General features: G+C 40.7%; 1 long non-coding RNA gene across 1 annotated transcript; it reads right to left on the bottom strand.

The window, feature by feature from the left end:
* Positions 1-242: 242 nt before the first annotated feature.
* Positions 243-2,528, bottom strand: LOC123738881 (uncharacterized). The gene is made up of 2 exons (XR_006767575.1): positions 2,488-2,528; positions 243-609 (listed from the first exon to the last, which is right to left on the bottom strand). It is a non-coding gene; the product is annotated as an uncharacterized lncRNA (long non-coding RNA).
* Positions 2,529-19,167: the final 16,639 nt, after the last annotated feature.

The following is a 19,167-nucleotide window of genomic DNA, read 5'->3' as shown; positions in this document are numbered from 1 at the left end:
GGACTTTAAAAATGACCGGATAGACTTTAAAAGCCTGGTCCCGAACCTGTTGGTGCTGCCTGGATAACTCTAGTGGTCGCCGCTGCAGCGTAGAATGACATAATACAACTAGTTCAGTCGTTTAAAAGATGCCCTCGCAAACATTTGTAACATTTTAGCCTGAAGTTTTGAAAAGGCTGAAACAGGTCCCTGTTTCTGTGCACTACGTCATCCATTCTGTTTCTTGTGCACCATGTCATCCATTTTGTTTTTTGTGCACTACGTCATCCATTCTGTTTTTTTGTGCACTACGTCATCCATTCTGTTTTTTTTTGTGCACTACGTCATCCATTCTGCTTCTTGTGCACTACATCATCCATTGAGTGCTTTAAGCTGCAATATGTAACTTTTTGGGCGACCTGACCAAATACACATAGAATTATAAGTTATAGATCTGTTATTTTCTATGCTACCCGGTCTTGAATTTGATTTTTGTGTCTTTTACTTTTGTACACCAGCTTCAAACAGCTAAAAATACAATATGGTTATGGACAATATTTCACAGTACAATTATTACACTATAGTCCCAGAGTGGGATACAGCCTGTTCAGTCTATACTAGATATATCACCTTCCCACAGCCTGTTCAGTCTATACTAGATATATCACCTTCCCATAGTGGGACACAGCCTGTTCAGTCTATACTAGATATATCACCTTCCCAGAGCCTGTTCAGTCTATACTAGATATATCACCTTCCCACAGCCTGTTCAGTCTATACTAGATATATCACCTTCCCATAGTGGGATACAGCCTGTTCAGTCTATACTAGATATATCACCTTCCCACAGCCTGTTCAGTCTATACTAGATATATCACCTTCCCATAGTGGGATACAGCCTGTTCAGTCTATACTAGATATATCACCTTCCCACAGCCTGTTCAGTCTATACTAGATATATCACCTTCCCAGAGTGGGACACAGCCTGTTCAGTCTATACTAGATATATCACCTTCCCAGAGCCTGTTCAGTCTATACTAGATATATCACCTTCCCATAGTGGGATACAGCCTGTTCAGTCTATACTAGATATATCACCTTCCCACAGCCTGTTCAGTCTATACTAGATATATCACCTTCCCACAGCCTGTTCAGTCTATACTAGATATATCACCTTCCCATAGTGGGACACAGCCTGTTCAGTCTATACTAGATATATCACCTTCCCACAGCCTGTTCAGTCTATACTAGATATATCACCTTCCCATAGTGGGACACAGCCTGTTCAGTCTATACTAGATATATCACCTTCCCAGAGCCTGTTCAGTCTATACTAGATATATCACCTTCCCATAGTGGGATACAGCCTGTTCAGTCTATACTAGATATATCACCTTCCCAGAGCCTGTTCAGTCTATACTAGATATATCACCTTCCCAGAGTGGGATACAGCCTGTTCAGTCTATACTAGATATATCACCTTCCCACAGCCTGTTCAGTCTATACTAGATATATCACCTTCCCAGAGTGGGATACAGCCTGTTCAGTCTATACTAGATATATCACCTTCCCAGAGTGGGACACAGCCTGTTCAGTCTATACTAGATATATCACCTTCCCAGAGTGGGACACAGCCTGTTCAGTCTATACTAGATATATCACCTTCCCAGAGTGGGACACAGCCTGTTCAGTCTATACTAGATATATCACCTTCCCAGTAACAGCCTGTTCAGTCTATACTAGATATATCACCTTCCCAGAGCAGCCTGTTCAGTCTATACTAGATATATCACCTTCCCATATCAGCCTGTTCAGTCTATACTAGATATATCACCTTCCCATAGTGGGACACAGCCTGTTCAGTCTATACTAGATATATCACCTTCCCACAGCCTGTTCAGTCTATACTAGATATATCACCTTCCCAGAGTGGGACACAGCCTGTTCAGTCTATACTAGATATATCACCTTCCCATACAGCCTGTTCAGTCTATACTAGATATATCACCTTCCCACAGCCTGTTCAGTCTATACTAGATATATCACCTTCCCAGAGGATCAGCCTGTTCAGTCTATACTAGATATATCACCTTCCCAGAGTGGGATACAGCCTGTTCAGTCTATACTAGATATATCACCTTCCCAGCAGCCTGTTCAGTCTATACTAGATATATCACCTTCCCAGGCAGCCTGTTCAGTCTATACTAGATATATCACCTTCCCACAGCCTGTTCAGTCTATACTAGATATATCACCTTCCCAGGGACAGCCTGTTCAGTCTATACTAGATATATCACCTTCCCACAGCCTGTTCAGTCTATACTAGATATATCACCTTCCCAGACAGCCTGTTCAGTCTATACTAGATATATCACCTTCCCAAGTGGATACAGCCTGTTCAGTCTATACTAGATATATCACCTTCCCAGCAGCCTGTTCAGTCTATACTAGATATATCACCTTCCCAGAGTGGGATACAGCCTGTTCAGTCTATACTAGATATATCACCTTCCCAGAGTGGGACACAGCCTGTTCAGTCTATACTAGATATATCACCTTCCCAATACAGCCTGTTCAGTCTATACTAGATATATCACCTTCCCATGTACAGCCTGTTCAGTCTATACTAGATATATCACCTTCCCATAGTGGGACACAGCCTGTTCAGTCTATACTAGATATATCACCTTCCCATAGTGGGATACAGCCTGTTCAGTCTATACTAGATATATCACCTTCCCAGAGCCTGTTCAGTCTATACTAGATATATCACCTTCCCACAGCCTGTTCAGTCTATACTAGATATATCACCTTCCCATAGTGATACAGCCTGTTCAGTCTATACTAGATATATCACCTTCCCACAGCCTGTTCAGTCTATACTAGATATATCACCTTCCCAACAGCCTGTTCAGTCTATACTAGATATATCACCTTCCCATAGTGGGATACAGCCTGTTCAGTCTATACTAGATATATCACCTTCCCAGAGCCTGTTCAGTCTATACTAGATATATCACCTTCCCATAGTGGGATACAGCCTGTTCAGTCTATACTAGATATATCACCTTCCCAGAGCCTGTTCAGTCTATACTAGATATATCACCTTCCCAGAGTGGGATACAGCCTGTTCAGTCTATACTAGATATATCACCTTCCCACAGCCTGTTCAGTCTATACTAGATATATCACCTTCCCAAGAACAGCCTGTTCAGTCTATACTAGATATATCACCTTCCCATCAGCCTGTTCAGTCTATACTAGATATATCACCTTCCCACAGCCTGTTCAGTCTATACTAGATATATCACCTTCCCACAGCCTGTTCAGTCTATACTAGATATATCACCTTCCCAGAGCCTGTTCAGTCTATACTAGATATATCACCTTCCCACAGCCTGTTCAGTCTATACTAGATATATCACCTTCCCAGAGTGGGACACAGCCTGTTCAGTCTATACTAGATATATCACCTTCCCAGAGTGGGACACAGCCTGTTCAGTCTATACTAGATATATCACCTTCCCATGACAGCCTGTTCAGTCTATACTAGATATATCACCTTCCCAGAGACAGCCTGTTCAGTCTATACTAGATATATCACCTTCCCACAGCCTGTTCAGTCTATACTAGATATATCACCTTCCCAGAGTGACAGCCTGTTCAGTCTATACTAGATATATCACCTTCCCATATACACAGCCTGTTCAGTCTATACTAGATATATCACCTTCCCACAGCCTGTTCAGTCTATACTAGATATATCACCTTCCCACAGCCTGTTCAGTCTATACTAGATATATCACCTTCCCAGTACAGCCTGTTCAGTCTATACTAGATATATCACCTTCCCATTCAGCCTGTTCAGTCTATACTAGATATATCACCTTCCCAGAGTGGGACACAGCCTGTTCAGTCTATACTAGATATATCACCTTCCCAGAACAGCCTGTTCAGTCTATACTAGATATATCACCTTCCCAGAGCCTGTTCAGTCTATACTAGATATATCACCTTCCCACAGCCTGTTCAGTCTATACTAGATATATCACCTTCCCAGCAGCCTGTTCAGTCTATACTAGATATATCACCTTCCCATAGTGGGACACAGCCTGTTCAGTCTATACTAGATATATCACCTTCCCAGAGCCTGTTCAGTCTATACTAGATATATCACCTTCCCAGACAGCCTGTTCAGTCTATACTAGATATATCACCTTCCCAGAGTGGGATACAGCCTGTTCAGTCTATACTAGATATATCACCTTCCCAGAGTGGGAACAGCCTGTTCAGTCTATACTAGATATATCACCTTCCCAGATACAGCCTGTTCAGTCTATACTAGATATATCACCTTCCCAGAGTGGCAGCCTGTTCAGTCTATACTAGATATATCACCTTCCCACAGCCTGTTCAGTCTATACTAGATATATCACCTTCCCAGAGCAGCCTGTTCAGTCTATACTAGATATATCACCTTCCCAGAGTGGGACAGCCTGTTCAGTCTATACTAGATATATCACCTTCCCAGAGCCTGTTCAGTCTATACTAGATATATCACCTTCCCAGAGTGGGACACAGCCTGTTCAGTCTATACTAGATATATCACCTTCCCAGCAGCCTGTTCAGTCTATACTAGATATATCACCTTCCCAGAGTGGGACACAGCCTGTTCAGTCTATACTAGATATATCACCTTCCCACAGCCTGTTCAGTCTATACTAGATATATCACCTTCCCAGAGTGGGATACAGCCTGTTCAGTCTATACTAGATATATCACCTTCCCAGAAACAGCCTGTTCAGTCTATACTAGATATATCACCTTCCCAGAGCACAGCCTGTTCAGTCTATACTAGATATATCACCTTCCCATGGAACAGCCTGTTCAGTCTATACTAGATATATCACCTTCCCAGGAACAGCCTGTTCAGTCTATACTAGATATATCACCTTCCCAGAGTGGGACACAGCCTGTTCAGTCTATACTAGATATATCACCTTCCCACAGCCTGTTCAGTCTATACTAGATATATCACCTTCCCAGATACAGCCTGTTCAGTCTATACTAGATATATCACCTTCCCATAGTGGGACACAGCCTGTTCAGTCTATACTAGATATATCACCTTCCCACAGCCTGTTCAGTCTATACTAGATATATCACCTTCCCATACAGCCTGTTCAGTCTATACTAGATATATCACCTTCCCACAGCCTGTTCAGTCTATACTAGATATATCACCTTCCCAGAGTGCACAGCCTGTTCAGTCTATACTAGATATATCACCTTCCCATAGTGGGACACAGCCTGTTCAGTCTATACTAGATATATCACCTTCCCATAGTGGGACACAGCCTGTTCAGTCTATACTAGATATATCACCTTCCCACAGCCTGTTCAGTCTATACTAGATATATCACCTTCCCATAGCCTGTTCAGTCTATACTAGATATATCACCTTCCCATAGTAGGACACAGCCTGTTCAGTCTATACTAGATATATCACCTTCCCAGAGTGATACAGCCTGTTCAGTCTATACTAGATATATCACCTTCCCATAGTGGGACACAGCCTGTTCAGTCTATACTAGATATATCACCTTCCCACAGCCTGTTCAGTCTATACTAGATATATCACCTTCCCATAGTGGGATACAGCCTGTTCAGTCTATACTAGATATATCACCTTCCCAGAGCCTGTTCAGTCTATACTAGATATATCACCTTCCCAAGTGGGACACAGCCTGTTCAGTCTATACTAGATATATCACCTTCCCACAGCCTGTTCAGTCTATACTAGATATATCACCTTCCCAGAGTGGGACAGCCTGTTCAGTCTATACTAGATATATCACCTTCCCAGAGTGGGACAGCCTGTTCAGTCTATACTAGATATATCACCTTCCCAGAGTGGGACACAGCCTGTTCAGTCTATACTAGATATATCACCTTCCCATAGTGGGACACAGCCTGTTCAGTCTATACTAGATATATCACCTTCCCAGCACAGCCTGTTCAGTCTATACTAGATATATCACCTTCCCATAGTGGGAACAGCCTGTTCAGTCTATACTAGATATATCACCTTCCCAGAGTGGCAGCCTGTTCAGTCTATACTAGATATATCACCTTCCCATGCAGCCTGTTCAGTCTATACTAGATATATCACCTTCCCATAGTGGGACACAGCCTGTTCAGTCTATACTAGATATATCACCTTCCCATAGTGGGACACAGCCTGTTCAGTCTATACTAGATATATCACCTTCCCACAGCCTGTTCAGTCTATACTAGATATATCACCTTCCCAATCAGCCTGTTCAGTCTATACTAGATATATCACCTTCCCACAGCCTGTTCAGTCTATACTAGATATATCACCTTCCCACAGCCTGTTCAGTCTATACTAGATATATCACCTTCCCAGAGTGGGACACAGCCTGTTCAGTCTATACTAGATATATCACCTTCCCATTGGGTACAGCCTGTTCAGTCTATACTAGATATATCACCTTCCCATAGTGGGATACAGCCTGTTCAGTCTATACTAGATATATCACCTTCCCACAGCCTGTTCAGTCTATACTAGATATATCACCTTCCCAGAGTGGGATACAGCCTGTTCAGTCTATACTAGATATATCACCTTCCCACAGCCTGTTCAGTCTATACTAGATATATCACCTTCCCATAGTGGGACACAGCCTGTTCAGTCTATACTAGATATATCACCTTCCCATAGTGGGACACAGCCTGTTCAGTCTATACTAGATATATCACCTTCCCACAGCCTGTTCAGTCTATACTAGATATATCACCTTCCCACAGCCTGTTCAGTCTATACTAGATATATCACCTTCCCACAGCCTGTTCAGTCTATACTAGATATATCACCTTCCCAGAGTGGGACACAGCCTGTTCAGTCTATACTAGATATATCACCTTCCCACAGCCTGTTCAGTCTATACTAGATATATCACCTTCCCATAGTGGGACACAGCCTGTTCAGTCTATACTAGATATATCACCTTCCCACAGCCTGTTCAGTCTATACTAGATATATCACCTTCCCAGCAGCCTGTTCAGTCTATACTAGATATATCACCTTCCCAGAGCCTGTTCAGTCTATACTAGATATATCACCTTCCCAGAGTGGGACACAGCCTGTTCAGTCTATACTAGATATATCACCTTCCCAATGGACAGCCTGTTCAGTCTATACTAGATATATCACCTTCCCATAGTGGGATACAGCCTGTTCAGTCTATACTAGATATATCACCTTCCCAGAGTGGGACACAGCCTGTTCAGTCTATACTAGATATATCACCTTCCCACAGCCTGTTCAGTCTATACTAGATATATCACCTTCCCACAGCCTGTTCAGTCTATACTAGATATATCACCTTCCCACAGCCTGTTCAGTCTATACTAGATATATCACCTTCCCACAGCCTGTTCAGTCTATACTAGATATATCACCTTCCCAGAGCCTGTTCAGTCTATACTAGATATATCACCTTCCCAGAGTGGGACACAGCCTGTTCAGTCTATACTAGATATATCACCTTCCCATAGTGGGATACAGCCTGTTCAGTCTATACTAGATATATCACCTTCCCACAGCCTGTTCAGTCTATACTAGATATATCACCTTCCCATAGTGGGATACAGCCTGTTCAGTCTATACTAGATATATCACCTTCCCAGAGCCTGTTCAGTCTATACTAGATATATCACCTTCCCACAGCCTGTTCAGTCTATACTAGATATATCACCTTCCCAGAGTGGGACACAGCCTGTTCAGTCTATACTAGATATATCACCTTCCCATAGTGGGATACAGCCTGTTCAGTCTATACTAGATATATCACCTTCCCACAGCCTGTTCAGTCTATACTAGATATATCACCTTCCCAGAGCCTGTTCAGTCTATACTAGATATATCACCTTCCCAGAGTGGGACACAGCCTGTTCAGTCTATACTAGATATATCACCTTCCCAGAGTGGGATACAGCCTGTTCAGTCTATACTAGATATATCACCTTCCCACGGACGCCTGTTCAGTCTATACTAGATATATCACCTTCCCAGAGTGGGACACAGCCTGTTCAGTCTATACTAGATATATCACCTTCCCACAGCCTGTTCAGTCTATACTAGATATATCACCTTCCCAGAGTGGGATACAGCCTGTTCAGTCTATACTAGATATATCACCTTCCCAGAGTGGGATACAGCCTGTTCAGTCTATACTAGATATATCACCTTCCCAGAGCCTGTTCAGTCTATACTAGATATATCACCTTCCCACAGCCTGTTCAGTCTATACTAGATATATCACCTTCCCAGAGTGGGACACAGCCTGTTCAGTCTATACTAGATATATCACCTTCCCAGAGCCTGTTCAGTCTATACTAGATATATCACCTTCCCAGAGCCTGTTCAGTCTATACTAGATATATCACCTTCCCACAGCCTGTTCAGTCTATACTAGATATATCACCTTCCCATAGTGGGATACAGCCTGTTCAGTCTATACTAGATATATCACCTTCCCAGAGCCTGTTCAGTCTATACTAGATATATCACCTTCCCACAGCCTGTTCAGTCTATACTAGATATATCACCTTCCCACAGCCTGTTCAGTCTATACTAGATATATCACCTTCCCAGAGTGGGATACAGCCTGTTCAGTCTATACTAGATATATCACCTTCCCATAGTGGGATACAGCCTGTTCAGTCTATACTAGATATATCACCTTCCCAGAGTGGGATACAGCCTGTTCAGTCTATACTAGATATATCACCTTCCCACAGCCTGTTCAGTCTATACTAGATATATCACCTTCCCAAGTGACAGCCTGTTCAGTCTATACTAGATATATCACCTTCCCAGACAGCCTGTTCAGTCTATACTAGATATATCACCTTCCCAGAGTGGGACACAGCCTGTTCAGTCTATACTAGATATATCACCTTCCCAGAGTGGGCACAGCCTGTTCAGTCTATACTAGATATATCACCTTCCCACAGCCTGTTCAGTCTATACTAGATATATCACCTTCCCAGAGTGGGACACAGCCTGTTCAGTCTATACTAGATATATCACCTTCCCAGAGTGGGACACAGCCTGTTCAGTCTATACTAGATATATCACCTTCCCAGAGCCTGTTCAGTCTATACTAGATATATCACCTTCCCACAGCCTGTTCAGTCTATACTAGATATATCACCTTCCCAGAGTGGGATACAGCCTGTTCAGTCTATACTAGATATATCACCTTCCCAGAGCCTGTTCAGTCTATACTAGATATATCACCTTCCCAGAGTGGGACACAGCCTGTTCAGTCTATACTAGATATATCACCTTCCCAGAGCCTGTTCAGTCTATACTAGATATATCACCTTCCCAGAGCCTGTTCAGTCTATACTAGATATATCACCTTCCCATAGTGGGACACAGCCTGTTCAGTCTATACTAGATATATCACCTTCCCATAGTGGGATACAGCCTGTTCAGTCTATACTAGATATATCACCTTCCCAGAGTGGGATACAGCCTGTTCAGTCTATACTAGATATATCACCTTCCCACAGCCTGTTCAGTCTATACTAGATATATCACCTTCCCACAGCCTGTTCAGTCTATACTAGATATATCACCTTCCCACAGCCTGTTCAGTCTATACTAGATATATCACCTTCCCACAGCCTGTTCAGTCTATACTAGATATATCACCTTCCCAGAGTGGGATACAGCCTGTTCAGTCTATACTAGATATATCACCTTCCCACAGCCTGTTCAGTCTATACTAGATATATCACCTTCCCAGAGCCTGTTCAGTCTATACTAGATATATCACCTTCCCAGAGTGGGACACAGCCTGTTCAGTCTATACTAGATATATCACCTTCCCAGAGTGGGACACAGCCTGTTCAGTCTATACTAGATATATCACCTTCCCAGAGCCTGTTCAGTCTATACTAGATATATCACCTTCCCAGAGTGGGACACAGCCTGTTCAGTCTATACTAGATATATCACCTTCCCACAGCCTGTTCAGTCTATACTAGATATATCACCTTCCCACAGCCTGTTCAGTCTATACTAGATATATCACCTTCCCAGAGTGGGATACAGCCTGTTCAGTCTATACTAGATATATCACCTTCCCAGAGCCTGTTCAGTCTATACTAGATATATCACCTTCCCATAGTGGGATACAGCCTGTTCAGTCTATACTAGATATATCACCTTCCCACAGCCTGTTCAGTCTATACTAGATATATCACCTTCCCAGCAGCCTGTTCAGTCTATACTAGATATATCACCTTCCCATTGCACAGCCTGTTCAGTCTATACTAGATATATCACCTTCCCAGAGTGGGACACAGCCTGTTCAGTCTATACTAGATATATCACCTTCCCACAGCCTGTTCAGTCTATACTAGATATATCACCTTCCCAGAGCCTGTTCAGTCTATACTAGATATATCACCTTCCCAGAGTGGGACACAGCCTGTTCAGTCTATACTAGATATATCACCTTCCCATAGTGGGACACAGCCTGTTCAGTCTATACTAGATATATCACCTTCCCACAGCCTGTTCAGTCTATACTAGATATATCACCTTCCCACAGCCTGTTCAGTCTATACTAGATATATCACCTTCCCAGAGTGGGATACAGCCTGTTCAGTCTATACTAGATATATCACCTTCCCAGAGTGGGATACAGCCTGTTCAGTCTATACTAGATATATCACCTTCCCAGAGTGGGATACAGCCTGTTCAGTCTATACTAGATATATCACCTTCCCAGAGTGGGATACAGCCTGTTCAGTCTATACTAGATATATCACCTTCCCAGAGTGGGACACAGCCTGTTCAGTCTATACTAGATATATCACCTTCCCACAGCCTGTTCAGTCTATACTAGATATATCACCTTCCCACAGCCTGTTCAGTCTATACTAGATATATCACCTTCCCAGAGTGGGATACAGCCTGTTCAGTCTATACTAGATATATCACCTTCCCAACAGCCTGTTCAGTCTATACTAGATATATCACCTTCCCACAGCCTGTTCAGTCTATACTAGATATATCACCTTCCCATGACAGCCTGTTCAGTCTATACTAGATATATCACCTTCCCATTGACAGCCTGTTCAGTCTATACTAGATATATCACCTTCCCACAGCCTGTTCAGTCTATACTAGATATATCACCTTCCCAGAGTGGTACAGCCTGTTCAGTCTATACTAGATATATCACCTTCCCAGAGTGACACAGCCTGTTCAGTCTATACTAGATATATCACCTTCCCATAGTGGGACACAGCCTGTTCAGTCTATACTAGATATATCACCTTCCCAGAGCCTGTTCAGTCTATACTAGATATATCACCTTCCCAGAGTGGGACACAGCCTGTTCAGTCTATACTAGATATATCACCTTCCCACAGCCTGTTCAGTCTATACTAGATATATCACCTTCCCACAGCCTGTTCAGTCTATACTAGATATATCACCTTCCCACAGCCTGTTCAGTCTATACTAGATATATCACCTTCCCAGAGTGGGACACAGCCTGTTCAGTCTATACTAGATATATCACCTTCCCACAGCCTGTTCAGTCTATACTAGATATATCACCTTCCCATAGTGGGATACAGCCTGTTCAGTCTATACTAGATATATCACCTTCCCATAGTGGGACACAGCCTGTTCAGTCTATACTAGATATATCACCTTCCCATAGTGGGATACAGCCTGTTCAGTCTATACTAGATATATCACCTTCCCAATACAGCCTGTTCAGTCTATACTAGATATATCACCTATACCATACTATAGCCTGTACAGTCTATACCTAGATACATCACCTTCCCATAGCCTGTTCACAGTCTATACTATACTATACTATATATACCCTAACCCAACCCTAACCCATCACCTTTCCAGAGTCGAACACAGCCGTCGTCTCCTGAGGAGGCCAGCAAAGTGCTGGTGATGTTCCAGGAGACTCTCCACACCTGGGAGTTGTGGTTGTCAAACTGGGCCACGATCTGAACCTCAAATTTAGTGGGGCCTGTTGAGCTGCTCTCCTTGCTGTCAGACGAGAGAGAGAGAGAGAGAGAGAGAGAATATGCAGAACAGGTCAGTGTAATATATGGAGACTGTACAAGCTCAGAATGGGCTGTGATCTATTACTTAGACAATACAGCAAGTTTAACTATATATAAATATATTTAAACTTGCTGCATTGTCTAAGTAATAGATCACAGCCCATATACTGACCTGTTTACACTTTTTACTAATGTTTTCTGACTTATAGGAGTACATATTGAGTTTTCTACAGCTAATATCTATTAGCTGTATATAACTCAATATGTACTCCTATAAGTCAGAAAACAGTAAAAAGTGTAAAAAAATAAATAAAATTAATTAAATCAACATTTATACACTCACCGTAAAGGAACCAACTTAAAGATGCGAACGTCCTTGGTTGCTATGGCGAGCACGTGGAAGGACCGCCCCAGGTTCGGGGAGAAGGCTATGTCGTGCACCGCATCAGTCACGGTCATCAATGTCTCTGCTTTCGCATATTTCCTGATCGAAGACGAGAGAGAATTTCCCTCTTAAAAAGTAGAGGAATCTCTAACAACGTGACGGTGCGATGTTGGTAAAGTGAACTAAATGTCTAGAATTTAATAATACTGGAGCGTACATCAACTACGACATAATACAATAGACAATAGAAGAGCTTTATTTCTCCCAGGGGGACCTGGGGGTTCATGTACCCATCTGCTACACCTGTATAATGTAATAGCCAGTTAATAGGACCGACCTAGTGTTTTCATTGTACAAGCCAGGTAATAGGACCGACCTAGGTGTTTTCATTGTACTGACAATGTAATAGCGACCGACCTAGTGTTTTCATTGTACTGACAATGTAATAGCCATGACCGACCTAGGTGTTTTCATTGTACTGAAGCAATGTAATAGGACCGACCTAGGTGTTTTCATTGTACTGACAATGTAATAGGACCGACCTAGGTGTTTTCATTGTACTGACAATGTAATAGGACCCGACCTAGGTGTTTTCATTGTACTGACAATGTAATAGGACCGACCTAGGTGTTTTCATTGTACTGACAATGTAATAGGACCGACCTAGGTGTTTTCATTGTACTGACAATGTAATAGGACCGACCTAGGTGTTTTCATTGTACTGACAATGTAATTGGACCGACCTGGTGTTTTCATTGTACTGACAATGTAATAGGACCGACCTGGTGTTTTCATTGTACTGACAATGTAATAGGACCGACCTGGTGTTTTCATTGTACTGACAATGTAATAGGACCGACCTGGTGTTTTCATTGTACTGACAATGTAATAGGACCGACCTGGTGTTTTCATTGTACTGACAATGTAATAGGACCGACCTAGTGTTTTCATTGTGCTAATAATGTAATAGCCAGGTAATAGGACCGACCTAGTGTTTTCATTGTACTAATAATGTAATAGCCAGGTAATAGGACTGACCTAGTGTTTTCATTGTACTAATAATGTAATAGGACCGACCTAGTGTTTTCATTGTGCTAATAATGTAATAGGACCGACCTAGTGTTTTCATTGTACTAATAATGTAATAGCCAGGTAATAGGACCGACCTAGTGTTTTCATTGTACAAGCCAGGTAATAGGACCGACCTAGGTGTTTTCATTGTACTGACAATGTAATAGGACCGACCTAGGTGTTTTCATTGTACTGACAATGTAATAGGACCGACCTAGGTGTTTTCATTGTACTGACAATGTAATAGGACCGACCTAGGTGTTTTCATTGTACTGACAATGTAATAGGACCGACCTAGGTGTTTTCATTGTACTGACAATGTAATAGGACCGACCTAGGTGTTTTCATTGTACTGACAATGTAATAGGACCGACCTAGGTGTTTTCATTGTACTGACAATGTAATAGGACCGACCTAGGTGTTTTCATTGTACTGACAATGTAATAGGACCGACCTAGGTGTTTTCATTGTACTGACAATGTAATAGGACCGACCTAGGTGTTTTCATTGTACTGACAATGTAATAGGACCGACCTAGGTGTTTTCATTGTACTGACAATGTAATAGGACCGACCTAGGTGTTTTCATTGTACTGACAATGTAATAGGACCGACCTAGGTGTTTTCATTGTACTGACAATGTAATAGGACCGACCTAGGTGTTTTCATTGTACTGACAATGTAATAGGACCGACCTAGGTGTTTTCATTGTACTGACAATGTAATAGGACCGACCTAGGTGTTTTCATTGTACTGACAATGTAATTGGACCGACCTGGTGTTTTCATTGTACTGACAATGTAATAGGACCGACCTGGTGTTCTCATTGTACTGACAATGTAATAGGACCGACCTGGTGTTTTCATTGTACTGACAATGTAATAGGACCGACCTGGTGTTTTCATTGTACTAATAATGTAATAGCCAGGTAATAGGACTGACCTAGTGTTTTCATTGTACTAATAATGTAATAGCCAGGTAATAGGACTGACCTAGTGTTTTCATTGTACTAATAATGTAATAGGACCGGCCTAGTGTTTTCATTGTGCTAATAATGTAATAGGACCGACCTAGTGTTTTCATTGTACTAATAATGTAATAGCCAGGTAATAGGACCGACCTAGTGTTTTCATTGTACAAGCCAGGTAATAGGACCGACCTAGGTGTTTTCATTGTACTGACAATGTAATAGGACCGACCTAGGTGTTTTCATTGTACTGACAATGTAATAGGACCGACCTAGGTGTTTTCATTGTACTGACAATGTAATAGGACCGACCTAGGTGTTTTCATTGTACTGACAATGTAATAGGACCGACCTAGGTGTTTTCATTGTACTGACAATGTAATAGGACCGACCTAGGTGTTTTCATTGTACTGACAATGTAATAGGACCGACCTAGGTGTTTTCATTGTACTGACAATGTAATAGGACCGACCTAGGTGTTTTCATTGTACTGACAATGTAATTGGACCGACCTGGTGTTTTCATTGTACTGACAATGTAATAGGACCGACCTGGTGTTCTCATTGTACTGACAATGTAATAGGACCGACCTGGTGTTCTCATTGTACTGACAATGTAATAGGACCGACCTGGTGTTTTCATTGTACTGACAATGTAATAGGACCGACCTGGTGTTTTCATTGTACTGACAATGTAATAGGACCGACCTGGTGTTTTCATTGTACTAATAATGTAATAGCCAGGTAATAGGACTGACCTAGTGTTTTCATTGTACTAATAATGTAATAGCCAGGTAATAGGACTGACCTAGTGTTTTCATTGTACTAATAATGTAATAGGACCGGCCTAGTGTTTTCATTGTGCTAATAATGTAATAGGACCGACCTAGTGTTTTCATTGTACTAATAATGTAATAGCCAGGTAATAGGACCGACCTAGGTGTTTTCATTGTACAAGCCAGGTAATAGGACCGACCTAGGTGTTTTCATTGTACTGACAATGTAATAGGACCGACCTAGGTGTTTTCATTGTACTGACAATGTAATAGGACCGACCTAGGTGTTTTCATTGTACTGACAATGTAATAGGTCCGACCTAGGTGTTTTCATTGTACTGACAATGTAATAGGACCGACCTAGGTGTTTTCATTGTACTGACAATGTAATAGGACCGACCTAGGTGTTTTCATTGTACTGACAATGTAATAGGACCGACCTAGGTGTTCTCATTGTACTGACAATGTAATAGGACCGACCTGGTGTTCTCATTGTACTGACAATGTAATAGGACCGACCTGGTGTTCTCATTGTACTGACAATGTAATAGGACCGACCTGGTGTTTTCATTGTACTGACAATGTAATAGGACCGACCTGGTGTTTTCATTGTACTGACAATGTAATAGGACCGACCTGGTGTTTTCATTGTACTGACAATGTAATAGGACCGACCTGGTGTTTTCATTGTACTAATAATGTAATAGCCAGGTAATAGGACTGACCTAGTGTTTTCATTGTACTAATAATGTAATAGCCAGGTAATAGGACTGACCTAGTGTTTTCATTGTACTAATAATGTAATAGGACCGGCCTAGTGTTTTCATTGTGCTAATAATGTAATAGGACCGACCTAGTGTTTTCATTGTACTAATAATGTAATAGCCAGGTAATAGGACTGACCTAGTGTTTTCATTGTACTAATAATGTAATAGGACTGACCTAGTGTTTTCATTGTACTAATAATGTAAATAGGACTGACCTAGTGTTTTCATTGTACTAATAATGTAATAGGACTGACCTAGTGTTTTAATTGTACTAATAATGTAATAGCCAGGTAATAAGACCGACCTAGTGTTTATTGTACTAATAATGTAATAGCCAGGTAATAGGACCGACCTAGTGTTTTCATTGTACTAACAATGTAATAGGACCGACCTAGTGTTTTCATTGTACTAATAATGTAATAGCCAGGTAATAGGACTGACCTAGTGTTTTCATTGTACTAATAATGTAATAGCCAGGTAATAGGACTGACCTAGTGTTTTCATTGTACTAATAATGTAATAGGACCGGCCTAGTGTTTTCATTGTGCTAATAATGTAATAGGACCGACCTAGTGTTTTCATTGTACTAATAATGTAATAGCCAGGTAATAGGACTGACCTAGTGTTTTCATTGTACTAATAATGTAATAGCCAGGTAATAGGACTGACCTAGTGTTTTCATTGTACTAATAATGTAATAGGACTGACGTGGTGTTTTCAATGTACTAATAATGTAATAGCCAGGTAATAGGACCGACCTAGTGTTGTCATTGTACTAACAATGTAATAGGACCGACCTAGTGTTTTCATTGTACTAATAATGTAATAGGACCGACCTAGTGTTTTCATTGTACTAATAATGTAATAGCCAGGTAATAGGACTGACCTAGTGTTTTCATTGTACTAATAATGTAATAGGACTGACCTAGTGTTTTCATTGTACTAATAATGTAATAGCCAGGTAATAGGACCGACCTAGTGTTGTCATTGTACTAACAATGTAATAGGACCGACCTAGTGTTTTCATTGTACTAATAATGTAATAGGACCGACCTAGTGTTTTCATTGTACTAATAATGTAATAGCCAGGTAATAGGACTGACCTAGTGTTTTCATTGTACTAATAATGTAATAGGACTGACCTAGTGTTTTCATTGTACTAATAATGTAATAGGACTGACCTAGTGTTTTCATTGTACTAATAATGTAATAGCCAGGTAATAAGACCGACCTAGTGTTTATTGTACTAATAATGTAATAGCCAGGTAATAGGACCGACCTAGTGTTTTCATTGTACTAATAATGTAATAGCCAGGTAATAGGACTGACCTAGTGTTTTCATTGTACTAATAATGTAATAGCCAGGTAATAGGACTGACCTAGTGTTTTCATTGTACTAATAATGTAATAGGACCGACCTAGTGTTTTCATTGTACTAATAATGTAATAGGACTGACCTAGTGTTTTCATTGTACTAATAATGTAATAGCCAGGTAATAGGACTGACCTAGTGTTTTCATTGTACTAATAATGTAATAGGACTGACCTAGTGTTTTCATTGTACTAATAATGTAATAGCCAGGTAATAGGACCGACCTAGTGTTTTCATTGTACTAATAATGTAATAGGACTGACCTAGTGTTGTCATTGTACTAACAATGTAATAGGACCGACCTAGTGTTTTCATTGTACTAATAATGTAATAGGACCGACCTAGTGTTTTCATTGTACTAATAATGTAATAGCCAGGTAATAGGACTGACCTAGTGTTTTCATTGTACTAATAATGTAATAGCCAGGTAATAGGACTGACCTAGTGTTTTCATTGTACTAATAATGTAATAGGACTGACCTAGTGTTTTCATTGTACTAATAATGTAATAGCCAGGTAATAGGACCGACCTAGTGTTGTCATTGTACTAACAATGTAATAGGACCGACCTAGTGTTTTCATTGTACTAATAATGTAATAGGACCGACCTAGTGTTTTCATTGTACTAATAATGTAATAGCCAGGTAATAGGACTGACCTAGTGTTTTCATTGTACTAATAATGTAATAGGACTGACCTAGTGTTTTCATTGTACTAATAATGTAATAGCCAGGTAATAGGACCGACCTAGTGTTTTCATTGTACTAATAATGTAATAGGACCGACCTAGTGTTTTCATTGTACTAATAATGTAATAGCCAGGTAATAGGACTGACCTAGTGTTTTCATTGTACTAATAATGTAATAGTCAGGTAATAGGACTGACCTAGTGTTTTCATTGTACTAATAATGTAATAGGACTGACCTAGTGTTTTCATTGTACTAATAATGTAAATAGGACTGACCTAGTGTTTTCATTGTACTAATAATGTAATAGGACTGACCTAGTGTTTTCATTGTACTAATAATGTAATAGGACTGACCTAGTGTTTTCATTGTACTAATAATGTAATAGCCAGGTAATAAGACCGACCTAGTGTTTATTGTACTAATAATGTAATAGCCAGGTAATAGGACCGACCTAGTGTTTTCATTGTACTAATAATGTAATAGCCAGGTAATAGGACTGACCTAGTGTTTTCATTGTACTAATAATGTAATAGCCAGGTAATAGGACTGACCTAGTGTTTTCATTGTACTAATAATGTAATAGGACCGACCTAGTGTTTTCATTGTACTAATAATGTAATAGCCAGGTAATAGGACCGACCTAGTGTTTTCATTGTACTAATAATGTAATAGGACTGACCTAGTGTTTTCATTGTACTAATAATGTAATAGGACTGACCTAGTGTTTTCATTGTACTAATAATGTAATAGGACCGACCTAGTGTTTTCATTGTACTAATAATGTAATAGCCAGGTAATAGGACTGACCTAGTGTTTTCATTGTACTAATAATGTAATAGGACTGACCTAGTGTTTTCATTGTACTAATAATGTAATAGCCAGGTAATAGGACCGACCTAGTGTTTTCATTGTACTAATAATGTAATAGCCAGGTAATAGGACCGACCTAGTGTTTTCATTGTACTAATAATGTAATAGCCAGGTAATAGGACTGACCTAGTGTTTTCATTGTACTAATAAT

Source organism: Salmo salar, unplaced genomic scaffold (genome assembly GCF_905237065.1).
Source record: "Salmo salar unplaced genomic scaffold, Ssal_v3.1, whole genome shotgun sequence".
Lineage (NCBI taxonomy): Eukaryota > Metazoa > Chordata > Actinopteri > Salmoniformes > Salmonidae > Salmo > Salmo salar.
This window is presented reverse-complemented; position numbering and strand designations above follow the sequence as displayed.